A 14,701-nucleotide genomic window follows, 5' to 3' on the forward strand; every position below is an offset into this window, starting at 1 on the left:
CAAGGGTTCCAATTTCTCCATATCCTCAAAAATTCTTGCTATTTTTTATGTTTTGGATGATAGCCATTCTAATGGGTCTGAGGTGATATCTCATTATAATTTTAATTGACATTTCACTAATGACTAGGGATTGTGATTATCTTTTCATGTGCTTGTCAACCATTTATATATTATTTTTGAAGAAATATCTATCTAAGTCCCTTGACCATTTTTTTTTTGATCAGGTTATTCAAAAAAAATTATTGAATTATAGGAGTTCTTTATGCATTTTCAATATTATCTCTTATCAGGTATAATAATTTGCAAATATTTTCTTTCCTACTATGTGTTGTTTTTCACTCTCTTGCTAGTGTCCTTTGATGCACAGAAGTTTTTAATTTTGTTGAAGTCCTGTTTGTTGTTTTGTTGTCGTTACTGTTGCCTGTGTGAGGCTTACTGCATTTTGAGTGTCAAGCAGGCTGGTGATTGTGTCGGAACTGTGAGGTACGAGATGTGCAGTGATAGTGATGCCTTTGCTTCCACATCTGATATCATCAGTACAGAGACCCTGGGCTCTGCTTCCCCATTGAGTGCTGCTTAGTACATGGCAGAAGAAGAACAGGCCATTGTCAATCAATAACCCAGTCAGTCATGCCACTGTGCAAATATCAGTGTGGGTCTGGCTGAGTGTAAGACAAAGCTGAGGCGGTAACTGCAGCTTTGGGGCCAATACTTGCATCTAAATCCTGGCTCCACTATTTATTAGCTGTGCGAACCCAGTCAAATTACTCATTTCTCTGTGCCTCCATTTCCTCATAGGTAACATGGGGATAGGATTGCTAAAAGTATTTATGAGTTACTACTCATAAAGTTTTTGAAATAGTGCTTGGCATATTGTAAGCACATAACAAATGTTCTTCTGAGGATATAATGGATTCAAATATGCCAAGCGCTGAGAGCAGTACCTGCTGCAACCAGTATTATTCCTAGCTCATGATGTTCACATGGCAAAGGTCTAAAAAAGTTTTAAAGAAAGAGTGAAGACCAAACAACATATTCCAATGGGCCAAGTTCAGCTCAAGACTGCCAGTGTTCAATGCCTGACATGAGACCAGAGAATTTGGTCAAGCCTCCTGGTCAGAATTCACTTCTAAGGATGCTTCCTTTGGCTTTATTGGAACCTTGGAATCTAATTGCACCTCTCTCCTCCCCTCTCTCTCGCTTGCATTCTTACCTGAATATTGCTTCTGCCTCTACTTTAAACTTTGCTTCTAGTAAATTATTTAATTATAAAATGTGGGGATCTTCTACTATCTTTCCCCTCACTTTGGCCAGACCCTGTACTGACTTCCTCTTCCAGATTCTTGGGTTCAACAGGTATAGCTTTGGACCTATGTCCCAGGCCTGATCTGATCACAGGTTGGTCTTAACAGACATTTCTATGGACCCAGGAGATTCAAATCCGGTCATTCTCCTGATGCCACATGCTAACCCTGGGTCTTAAGAAGCATAACTGCATCTTAATAGGCCCAGGAAAAAAAATGAAGGCTCAACATGAAAACTCTAGAAAAATTAAGATCTGGAAGCTACTTCACTGCTTCTACTCATTGGTTTCACAAACTTTTTTTAATTTCTTTACCTGTGCTGTTTCCTGAAGGAATTATCATTACTGCTTTTATAAGTTTAATCACTTAATTAAATAACACATTGTGATATTTGGTCAAATAGATTGAGGGTTTTTGTTTTTGTATGTTTGTGTTATCCATTTGTTTATTCATTCAAAGCACACACACACACACACACACACACACACACACACACATATGTATCTGATAAGGACCAAGATTATAAAGATGAAGATATATGATTTTGCTTCCCAATAGTGAACAATTTAGTGTTATATGACTATTTTCTCAGTCTGAATTCAATAAAACACTTGGGAATCGATAACTTAGGTAATAGCTACTATTTGTTGAGCACTTTAAGTTGCAAATGGGTGAAGCATAACTCAAACTGGCAGCACTGGCTTTAGGTGTTAAAACGATATCATTAAGGTGATTGGACCCTCGTCTCTGAGTTTCTCAACTCTTACTGTTTCCCTTGGCTTCATTTTCAGGCACTTTATTCTCAAAGTGGTGGCAAGCCCACAGATGGGCCCCAGCAGCTACTGCACACATGGTCCTTAAGCTTGTGACCCCAGAGTCTCCCAGTCTCCATGGTTTTGGTCTCATAGTGGGATACTGATTGATCCTGTTGGACATGTGCCCACCTCTTGGACCAACCCCTCTTGACAAGTGAGTGCAATAACTTGTCAGATCCAGATCACATGCCCATTCTCATGACTTCACACAGAAAAGGGGTTTATGTATAGAGATTTACAGATGTCTGCCTCAGGCACTTTCCATTAATGACTGGAAAGATACATTTAAAATCTGGAGATGAAAATAACCCCAAATATGCTTGTTAATTTAAAACTAGTTTAGATTACCTCAAGTTCATCTACTAGTCTTCAATTCTATTGGAGTTGTTTTATATAAAGTTAATAGTAATTATTAAGTATGTGGTGACATTAAAGTTAAGATCCACTATGAGCTCTAGCAGCCCAGCCTCTGAGGTGAGGTTGACCTAGAGATTGGCTTTCTCATAACACAGGACACAGTGACTCACTGCAGTTCTACTCCCCATGTGCTGGGGCATAACCTGACGGGAGAGTAGTCAGTAATTTCATGAGATCTGGGTTTTTAGTATCAATCTGATACAAAATGTGTGGTGCTTAGTTTCTTACAGAGCAAATACAACTATGATTTGTTTTAATGTATTATATTTCACATTAAATCATGTTCAGCTCAGTTAGAAAACTAAAAATGGCTTTAGACTTTTTACTGTGAATATAAAAATGATAAATGGTTGTTGTAAACCATTCAAGAAATATAGAGAAGTATACAAAAGAAAGAAAAATTGCTTCAAATTCTGTCACTCAGTGACAAATACTGTTAGCGTTTTGATAACTATCCTTCTGAATAGCTTTCTGAATGTTTCTCTATTTATATAAATTATTATATGTATAAAAAGGAAAGAATAAATGCTTCATTTTCTTTTTTTGTGAAAGAGACAGAGAGAGGGACAGATAGGGACAAACAGGAAGGAAGAGAGATGAGAAGCATCAGTTCTTCATTGTACCTCCTCAGTTGTTCATTGATTGCTTTCTCATATGTGCCTCGATGGGGGGGGTAGCTACAGTAGAGCAAGTGACCCCTTGCTCAAGCTGGCAACCTTCGACTTCAAGCCAGTGACCTTTGGGCTCAAGCGAGCATCCATGGGGTCATGTCTATGATCCTGCGCTCAAGCTGGTGAGTCTCCGCTCAAGCCGGATGAGCCTGTGCTCAAGCCAGCGACCTTGGGGTTTCGAACCTGGGTCCTCCATGTCCCAGTCTGATGCTCTATCCATTGCACCAACACCTGGTCAGGCTATGCTTTATTTTCTCAAGTGACTTTTGGAGTTCTTTGAAATGCTCATATGAGCTAGTGAGCATTTTCCATATTAACCTCTGGAAAAATGAAAAGAGTATTTTTCTACATATTTATCCATCTGTACATTTTCCCTGTAGAAGCTGCTGTTGGACTTATTTATCAGTCTGTTTTTTGAATTTCTTGATTTCTGCTCTTTTCTATATTAAGTCTTTCTTGTTTAAGGTTTTAATGTTCTTTTTTAACTTCTTGGTTAAATTATTAGTCATACATTATGGCAACCAAAATTGAGTCATTTTCTGACCCTCCTTTGACCACTAGAAGAAACTTGAGAGTTCTTAACTAAATAAACATCTTTCTGTTTGTTAACTCTTAACTTGGAGTAAAGAGGCAATGAGAGAAGCTGGTGGCCTTCTTACATAGCCAGCTGTAACAGATGGTATTGCCATTTGCTTTTGTTTTGAAAACTAAAGGCAAATAACTATATCATCTGGGATGAGCTCAGTTAAATTTAAGAATGGAAAAAAACCAATTTGGGTTTTTCTGCTAGATAAAGATGTAACAGTGCACTCTAAATGTCACCACCAAAGGAAATGTTACCCTCTGCATAAACTTCAGCAGTGTGGACTCACCTGGCAGGCTTAGCATTTAGTATGAATTGTGGATTACAGGGCCTGATGTTCTTAATAAAGTTTGGTGATTTCTCTGACCTATTAAAAGAGGAAGTTTCTGGAAATCATATTTCCTGTGTTGATTTACTGAATGTGACTAGTCTATGCAGGTCCCACAGTCTCCAGCACAAAGGCTGCCCTTCTAGGGGCCCATGAGCTCAGCCTGGAGTCAGATAGAATCTGTCCTCATCCACTAATGGGCTCTATAATCTTGGTCAAGTCTCTAACCTCTTTAAGATTTAATCTCCTCTCCAATAAAGTTAGCTAATGCATTGAGTATGGGGTTGATTTAAAAAATATTTAGTGGGGGAATTGACCACTCAGACGAGGCATAAGCCATGAAACTAGAGAGGGCTCTTAAGGACCTCCATTTGTGCTTTTAAATTCTGGAGGAAGCGGACACAGAGGGTCCTCAGGGTGGAGCTTGGATGATTAGGGCTGTAGGGACTTCCTGCGGGTGCTCAGCTGTTAGGTGATGGATATGATCGCACTTCAGTATTTTATTTATTTATTTATTTATTTATTTATTTATTTATTAATTATTTTTTTGTATTTTTTCTGAAGCTGGAAACGGGGAGAGACAGTCAGACAGACTCCCGCATGCGCCCGACCAGGATCCACCCGGCACGCCCACCAGGGGCGATGCTCTACCCACCAGGGGGCGATGCTCTGCCGCAACCAGAGCCACTCCAGCGCCTGGGGCAGAGGCCAAGGAGCCATCCCCAGCGCCTGGGCCATCTTTGCTCCAATGGAGCCTTGGCTGCGGGAGGGGAAGAGAGAGACAGAGAGGAAGGAGGGGGGGGGGTGGAGAAGCAAATGGGCGCTTCTCCTATGTGCCCTGGCCGGGAATCGAACCCAGGTCCCCCACGCCAGGTCGACGCTCTACCGCTGAGCCAACCGGCCAGGGCCTAGCACTTGAGTATTTTACTAGCTAGTATCAGTCTGGAGGAGAGCACTTACCATGTGTATGGCATACAGGAAGCATTCAATAAATATACTGTAAGTCATTGCTCCTGTTATTATTTTAAAATTATGAACATTGTGATGATGGTAATGATGACGATACATATCCCTGACCACAGCTTTTGCTCTCGTTGTTATCCAGCCTGAAGGATGGTTAGGAGTATAAACAAATGTGGTCCTCCTAGCACAGCTCTTTTTTGTCAGTGACATTTCCTGTGCAGTCTTCTGTTCTTATTGTGATCCTCCTTACCTGATTTTAGCTCTTTGTCTCAGAACAGAGGCAGATTAAGGTCGGTTGAGGCCCCGTGTGCAGCTCTGCAGGGCCTATGCAGTGTAGTAGAAAAAAAGTGTAAAGTTGGGTTTTTGCAGGGCCCTTCAGAAGTCAGGGCCCAGGGCACACACCCAGTGCACCCGCTGTTAAATCTGCTTCTGTCTAAGGATCACTTTTCTAGTTGACAGGTACCATATGAATCAACCATGAATACTCAGTATCTCTGATGTGCTCAGTACTATGTGAGCATCCTGAGTCTGGTAATTGTTTTCAGGGTCCTGAAATATCTCTTTGATGGCCTCTCTCAAGTTGTTTCAAAGCCCTCCAAGGCTTCTCATGAACTCTGGATTCCCCATCAGATTTTCCAACCCTATCTTCTGGCACTCTTCACATTACAGAACATCTCGCTAGACAGAGAAGCCCTAGTCCCACATTCTGTAGTAATAGGACTCTTCCCTCTTAGGTAACTTCCTACTTCCCTATTGTTCTGTTTTGTCCACATGGCATATCCTTCCTCCTTCTTCACCAGCTTTGTATCCTCATGTTTCCTAAAACTGCCATGGAAATTTTTGATCTTTGTTCATTCTAGTTTTCTTTAAAATGCTTTCTCCTCTGCCCCTTTGCTCATTCATGTCTCCCTTTCCTCTAACTACCCCAATCTTGTGATTACATCGTTACTAGAATTTTTCTGGTCCTAGCTATCTATACCATTGATTTGATATCGTCTCTTACCGTATGTATAGTTCTGTATTTTTAAAAACTTGGATCCTATGCAATTTCCCTAATTCTGTCATAGGCTCCTAAAGGATGTTTTGAATCCATAGTAAGAATTCAGTAAATAGTTGTGGATAGCAGGGTTCATGAGACCTTTGCTAGTTCTGCATAGGGGAATTACAGGTCCAATGCAAGGAGGCAAGGGAGATTTTGTGGTAATGTACAGACTGGGTAGAATTAAAGATGTGAAAAGCAAATGGCCAATTAAGGGTCTGTTGAGATCATTTATGCCAGCACTGGGAATAAGGAGGCTGGAATAAATCTGAGATATATCAGTAAGAAAAAATGAGCAGGATTATAGGACACATTCAGTTCAAGGAATAAAGAGGAGACTCAGAAATACTGAGGTTTCTTGTCTGTAGGAAATTGAAAGAATGGTAGATAACTGAGGAAAATTTGGATGCAGAGATATTTTTGATTTATGCATGTTAAATTTGATAGGACTCAGGGACAAGTGAGAACTAAAGAATAGGGTTAAAAGTGATAAGCTTGATATTGGGTAAGGCATTAAAATAAATAATTAATAAAAAAGACTATATAAAATGAAGAGTAGAAGACCATGAACTGAGCCCAGAATCACTCCAAGGACCGACCAGCCACTGAGGAGAGAGAAGAGGCTGAAAGCAGACGTGGGAAGAGGCTGAATCTAGAAAAACCAACAGACAGAGTGTGGGAAAGATTGGTCCGACTGTGTTGGTACTTGTGGAGGGTAAAAAGTAGCAGACTGAGGTGTAGCAGAACAGGACCTGGGATGGGAAAGAGATAAAGCTATTGTGGGGAGGTGCTTTAGTAGGGTGGGAGCCAACCTGAAAGAAATTGGTGGATAAGAACTAGAAGAATCTGATTTAGACCATAGTCTGAGCTAGCTATTGCTGATAAAAGAGAAACTGTATGAGAGCGGGGAGGGATATCTTATGGAACTGGGGGTTAGGTTCTACAGACAGGCTCTATGAGAGTCTGGGGTAGGGACTGGACAGCCATCACCCTACTTTATTCTTTACTCTTTCCACAGAATGACTTTTAAAAAATCATGGTAAAATTGACATAATATAATTATATATTAGTTTCAGGTATACAACATAATGATTTGATATTTGTATATTTTGTGAAATAAATAAAAGACAAATTAAGTTAACATTAATTTCTATACATGGCTACATTTTTTCTTGTAATAAGGAGTTTTAAGATTTACTCTTAGCATCTTTTAAATATGCAATACAGTATTATTAACTATGGTTACACCATGCTGTACATTACATCAATGGGACTTACTTTATAAAAGGAAGTTTGTATCCTTTGTCTGTTCTGTCTACCCCCACCCCCACTACCAATCTGTTCTCTCTACCTATGAGCTTGGTTTTGCTTTGTTATATTTATATTCCACATGTAAGTAAGATCATACGATATTTATCTTTCTCTATCTGACTTCACTCAGTGGAATGCCTTCAAGTTCTATCCATGTCACCACAGATGTCAAGATTTCATTCTTTTTAATGGCTGAATAGTGTTTCATTGTATATATATCACATCTGTTTTAAATTTTTTAATTAAATTCATTGGGGTGACATTAGTTCATAACATTATATAAGTTTCAGGTGTACAATTTTATAACACATCATCTGTATATTGCATTGTGTGCTCACACCCCAAGTCCCGTCTCCTTCTGTCACCATATATTTGTTCCTTTTACCTTCTTCAGTATCTCCCACACCAGTCCCATCTGGTAACCACCATATTTGTTGTCTGTGCCTATGAGTTTGTTTGTTTTGTTTGTTCACTTATTGCTTTCTGTTTTATAACCCACATATAAGTGAAATCACATAGTTCTTGTCCTTTCCCATCCATCTGGCTTATTTTACTGAGCATGATACTCTCAAGATCCATCCTTCTGTTGCAAATGGCAATATGTCACCATTTCTTATGGCTGAGTAGTATTACCTGGTGTATATGTGCCACATATTCTTTTTTTTTTTCATTTTTCTGAAGCTGGAAACAGGGAGAGACAGTCAGACAGACTCCCGCATGCGCCCGACCGGGATCCACCCGGCACGCCCACCATGGGGCGACGCTCTGCCCACCAGGGGGCGATGCTCTGCCCATCCTGGGCGTCGCCATGTTGCGACCAGAGCCACTCTAGAGCCTGAGGCAGAGGCCACAGAGCCATCCCCAGTGCCCGGGCCATCTTTGCTCCAATGGAGCCTTGGCTGCGGGAGGGGAAGAGAGAGACAGAGAGGAAAGCGTGGTGGAGGGGTGGAGAAGCAAATGGGCGCTTCTCCTATGTGCCCTGGCCGGGAATCGAACCCGGGTCCTCCGCACGCTAGGCCGACGCTCTACCGCTGAGCCAACCGGCCAGGGCGTGCCACATATTCTTTATCCATTTATCCACTGATGAACACTTAGGTTGTTTCCATATCTTTGTTGTTGTAGATAATACTGCAATTAACTTGTGAGTGGATATATCTTTTTATTAAAATAATTATTTATTGAGTTTTTTAGAGAGAGAAAGAGAGTGAGTCAAGGGGGGGAGGGAAGAGTGGGAACCAACAACTCGTGGTTGCTTCCTGTATGGGTCTTGACTGGGCAAGCCCAGGGTTTTGAACTGGGGACCTCAGCATTCCAGTCAATGCTTTATTCACTGTACTACCACAGGTCAGGCTGAACATAACCTTTTGAATTAGTGTTTTTGTTTTCTTCAGGTAGATTACCCAGAAGTGGAATTGCTTGATCGTATGGTTGTACTACTTTTAGTTTTTTGAGGAAACTCCATACTGTTTTCCATAGTGGCTGCACTCATTTACATTACCAAAAATAGTGTACAATGGTTTCCTTTCCTCAGGCTCCTTGCCAACACTAGTTAGTTCTTGTCTTTTTAATAATAGCCATTCTAACAAGTCTATTAGGTGATATGTTATTGTGGTTTTGATTTGCATTTCCCTGATGATTAATGACGTTGATTTATACACCCGATTTCTGTCTGTATGTCTTCTTTGGAAAAATGTCTGTTTAGATCCTCTGACCATTTTTTAAACTGATAAGAACAGATACTACACCTGATCTTAGCCAAAAGGCCGAGAAGCGATATCTCTGACCATTTTTTAAATTGGATTTTCTTTTGCATTTGAGTTGCTTCTATTTATATAATAGATATATGATTTGAAAATATTTTCTCTCATTCAGTTGGTTGTTGATGATTTTTTTTTAGTGTCTCCACAGGATGGCTTTAAGTGCTTTGGTGTGTGCATAAACAAAGCTATCCACTCTACAGCTCCTGATCTGAATGTTCTCAGTTCAAGTCATGAGCTCAGACTTAATTTCAATTACCCCAACTTCTGAGGAGAGAATCTGATTACCTTATCATGGATCAGGGGTTCACCCCTGGTAGAATGAGCTGTGGCCAGGCCAAAGTGTCTTAAAATAAAAACGAGGATTCTGGAGTTTGTCTGATGTGTAAGAGGCAGTTCTCAGGACAAAGGATGTTTACTACTACTGAATATCAGATACCAAAGGAAGAGCAGATGAAGATTGGCAGAAGAGAAACAGTGTTAAATATATATGTTTACGGTGGAAAAATTGCAAATGTTAAAGGCAGGAGAGATGGGATCCTTACAGAGAGATAGCTTAAAAACAAGGTAATTGGAAGCCCAGAGAAAGAAAGATTGTATGGAATCTAGTAAACAAGTAGAGGAGTTCACTTCTAGAAGAGAGGAAAGTTCTACTCTGGCTCTAGAGAGAAGAAAAAACAGTGATATGGTGATGTGAAGAAAAGGGAAAGTAAAAGGCACCTATTAGATGTCTGTGATAGAATACTGTCACTTTCAAAATGTCTCTATCCTAGTCCTCAGAAACTGGGATGCTGCTGCATTATGTGGCAAAAGGGACTTGGCAGATGTGATTAAGGATCTTGAGATGGGGAGATTATCCTGGATCACCTGGGTGGGCCTAGTTTAGTTACAAGGGTCCTTATGAGAGGGAGATAGGAGTGTCAGAGTCAGAAAGCAGAGTTTGGAGGTGGGGAGGCAAGAGAGGGATAGGGAATGAGAGGGAGATTTTGAAGATTTATGCTGCTGGTTTTGAAGATGGAGGAAGGGGCCATAACCCAAGGAGTGTGGTTGGCCTCCAGAAGCTGGAGAAGGCAGGGAAACACTGTCTCCCATCGAACCTCCAGATGGAAACAGCCCTTCTTCCACTTTGATTTTAGGAATTCTGACTTCCATAACTGTACGATAACAAATATTATGTTTTTAAAGCTGCTAAATTTTTGGTATTTGTTACAGCATAGTAGGAAACTAAAACAATCTCTCAACCGTTTCTGACAAGTATGGGACATCCTTTACTAAATGGTTATGTATGGGAAATAGAGAGGAGGGTGCACTGACTGGAAGATGTCTGGACTAAGCAGAGGGGCTGATAGAGAGTCAATGAGGGTCCTGAGTAGGGACAGGCCATAAGATTTGTGTAACAACAGTAGTAATAATAAGTGCTAAAACTTACTGAGGGTTCATTTTATGCCAAGCACAGATGTAAGTGCTTTACACAAATGATCTCATTTAATACTTTCAATTACTCCCTATAGTAGGTGCTATTAGCCTTATTTACTCATGAGACAACTGAGGCACAGGAAGGTTAAGTAACTTGCCTACTGTTACATGGAGTAATATCAGTGCCAGGACTTTAACCCAGGAAATCTGGTTCTGAGGTCTACACCCAAGCTCTACTATGCCAAGTGATGAGGTGGGTCTATTTTTTGCATGTCATTTCTGAATGGGTATGCCTGGAATCAGATAAATGCCTGTCTCTGGCTGTTACCTGAGTCCAGCAAGTGAGCTTGCAGTCCATTGTGGGTGTCAGAGCACAACCAGAGTTTAGTTCTTTTTGCTTCTCTTTCTTTTTTGACATTCCCTTCTCTCACTCCTGCATAAGCTGCTGTGATTCTCTCTTCTCCTGAGTATCTGTTTCTACAGCTTCTCTTTGGAGAGACAAATAATGGAAGCAAATTAATAGCAAAGTTTTTCTAAATGTTAAACTTAAAAATAGAATAGAATGGGTTATACGTTCTCCTTGAGTTAGGGTAAACACCTAATAAATGCGAATGATCTTCCAGTGGAAGGCTGTATGGTTAACTTGGACTGCTATAACAAATTACCTATTAACCCTTTGATTAGTGAGTTTTTTTCATGCTTGTTGACCCCCGGGAGTGAGTTATTTTTCAAAAATTAAATTAGTTCCAGCTATTGTTTTATTAATTTAAAACCATGTTTGTTTGATAACTAATTTATAGAAACAAGAAGAACATACATTTGCCTTTTTTTATTTTTTTGGTAGTATTTTTCCGAAGTGAGAAGCAGGAGGGGGGTTAGGGAGGGAGACCGATCGATAGACTCCTGCATGTGCCCAACCAGGGATTCACTCGGCATGCCTACCAGGGGGTGATGCTTGGCCCCTCTGGGGCGTCGCTCTGCTGCAATCAGAGCTATTGTAGCACCTGAGGCAGGGCCATGGAGCCATCCTCAGTGCCTGGGCCAACTTTGCTTCAATGGAGCCTTGGCTGCTGGAGGGGAAGAGAGAGATAAAGGAGAGGGGGAGGGGTGGAGAAGCAGATGGGCGCTTCTCCTGTGTGCCCTGACCAGGAATCAAACCTGGGACTTCCACAAGCCAGGCCGACGCTTTACCACTGAGCCAACGAGCCAAGGTTTTTATTTAATGTTGCCTTACATATTTTTAAAATAAGTCCATCGTACTCTGGATGGTCAGGAGGCACGGGGACATACATGAACATTTGTACTACTCAAAGGGTTAATGGTGGTTTAAAAACACACACATTTAATTTTTCACAATTCTGAAGGCTAGGAAGTCTAAGACTGAGGTGCTGGAAGATTGTTTCTTGGTGAGGACCCTCTTCCTGGCTAGTAGGTGACTGCTTTCTCCCTGTGTCTCACCTGGGGGCTGGGGGAAGAGAGTGTTCTGGTCTTTTTCTTTTTTTTTATATGAACACTAATCCTGTATGGGGACCCCACCTTCATGATCTTGCCTAAACCTAATTATCCCCCATCCAAGGGTCCCATCTCCAAAAACTATTTCATTGCGAGTGAGAGCATCAAAATATTAATTTTGGGAGGGAGACACAAAACATTCAGTCTATAACAAAGACATATTTAATAACTGGGAATGAGCTCCTATACTCTAAGTGGCTTCAGAGTTGAAGCTGCATAGCATCACCTAGACTGGTATTCAAGTTTAGTAAATTCAGCAATGTAGAAACCAAATGAAGACTGTTGAAAGGATTTTCCAGTCCACTTTTTTGGTGCTATTTCCAATTCTCTTCCCCTAAAATTTTCACAGTGAAGGTTATTTGAACCCTGAAAGTCAAGAGCTTGATAGCTATTGACAAAAAATAAAACAGACACTTTGATGCATTATGCATGCTGAGAAAAGTAATATTTAATTGTACTCTACAAGCACGCGTTGCACTCCTATTTTATTTTTCTTTTTTTAGCGAGAGATAGAGGGACAGATAGGGACTGACAGAAAGGGAGAGAGATAACAAGCATCAGTTCTTTGTTGCAGCACCCTAATTGTTCATTGATTATTTTCTCATATGTGCCTTGACCAGGGGGCTCCAGCCCAGCTAGTGACCTTTTGCTTAACCTTTGGGCTCAAACCAGCGACCTTTGGCTTCAAACCAGTGACCTTTGGGCTCAAGCCAGTGATCATGGGGTCATGTCTTGTGACCCGATGCTCATGCTAGCAATCCTGAGCTCAAGCTGGTGAGCCCGTGCTCAAGCTGGATGAGCCTGCACTCAAACCAGTGACCCAGGGCATTCACACCTGGGTCCTCTGCATCCCAGGGCGATGCTCTATCCACTGTGCCACCACCTCATCAGGCACACTCCTATTGTATTCTTAGAGCAATGCTAGACCCTGTAGGGAGTACAGAGAATGAGCATGACTTCTCTGGTTTCAAGGAGTCCTTTTAATAGAAGCTTTAATTAAAAAGGCCTAAAGTTAAACACTCATTTATCTCTTGAAAACCTGGAAGACATATCTTTGGATACACCATGATTCCAACATAGAACAGCACGATGAGTCTGTGTTAATGAGGTGGCATGGAGTTGTTATGGTCTGAGCTCTGCACTCTCAACACCCCAGTTTGAGTCAGGCTCCATTGCTTACAAATGTCATGAGTCCAGGCATGTTGAGTTCATGTTTCTATGAGGTTTCTCATCATATTAATGGGCCTAAACCATAGAGTTTGTATGAGGATTAATGGAATCATCTGTGTTAAGTGCTTATAATAGAGCTTTAAGAAAGCATTCAATAAATTTAGTGTCATTATTATAGTCAAGAAGGAATGATGCCACAAATCTAGGTAGTTCTTGGGCTTGGAAACTCCTTGATATACTTATTATTTAATTGTTCTTCAAGCTCCTTCATTACTAGCTATCAAGGTTGTTAGACTTAGCAAAATGTTCTGTAAAAATAGAGGTCACCCACTTAAATTTGAATTTCAGATAAGCAATAAATACTTTTTAGTATAAGTATGTCCCAAATATTTCATGGGCAAAATTACACTAAACATTAATTAGTGTTTATCTAAAATTAAAATTCATCTGGGAACTCTGTATTTTATCTGGTAACCCTATGTCTGTTTCCTCATTTGTTAAATGGGTGATTAAATGGGTTATTATGTATAAAACACTTAAAACAGTGACTGATTTATAGCAAGTACTCTGTGAATTATTATAATAATTGTTATTATTTTAGATAGAGATTGTACTTGGTTAATGCCACGTTGCTGGTGGTAAGGCCATAATCTGGAGGAGTCTAGAGACATTTTTTAAAAAACAGATATTCACAGTTATTGCATTTAGCATTTCATTTGGTATTATCTTTAGAATATAACCTTAAAATGAAATCCAAGGAGACTCCTCATGATAGCCCCCTTTGGCTTTAATGATTTTTACTCTCCCATAAAATCTTTTTTTTTTTTTAAAGCTGTTTTCTTTTTTCTTTTTTTTTAAAGCTTAGTTTTTTTATTTATTTATTCATTTTAGAGAGGAGAGGGAGAGACAGAGAGAGAGAGGAGAGACAGAGAGAAGGGGGGAGGAGCTGGAAGCATCAACTCCCATATGTGCCTTGACCAGGCAAGCCCAGGGTTTCGAACCGGCAACCTCAGCATTTCTAGGTTGACGCTTTATCCACTGCATCACCACAGGTCAGGCCTAAAATCTTTTTTATTTTTATTTTTATTTTTATTTATTTTTTATTTTTTTGTATTTTTCCGAAGCTGGAAACGGGGAGAGACAGTCAGACCGACTCCCGCATGCGTCTGACCGGGATCCACCTGGCACGCCCACCAGGGGCGATGCTCTGTCCACCAGGGGGTGATGCTCTGCCCCTCCGGGACGTCGCTTGGCCGCGACCAGAGCCACTCTAGCGCCTGGGGCAGAGGCCAAGGAGCCATCCCCGGCGCCTGGGCCATCTTCGCTCCAATGGAGCCCTGGCTGCAGGAGGGGAAGAGAGAGACAGAGAGGAAGGAGGGGGTGGGGATGGAGAAGCAAATGGGCGCCCTCCCATG

General features: G+C 40.9%; 1 pseudogene; it reads right to left on the minus strand.

Annotated features, from left to right (window-relative positions):
• Window positions 1-9,101: 9,101 nt before the first annotated feature.
• LOC136381564 (U2 spliceosomal RNA) lies at window positions 9,102-9,206 on the minus strand (annotated as a pseudogene).
• Between the last annotated feature and the right edge of the window lie 5,495 nt (window positions 9,207-14,701).

This window comes from Saccopteryx leptura, chromosome 9 (assembly GCF_036850995.1).
Source record: "Saccopteryx leptura isolate mSacLep1 chromosome 9, mSacLep1_pri_phased_curated, whole genome shotgun sequence".
NCBI classification, from domain to species: Eukaryota; Metazoa; Chordata; class Mammalia; order Chiroptera; family Emballonuridae; genus Saccopteryx; species Saccopteryx leptura.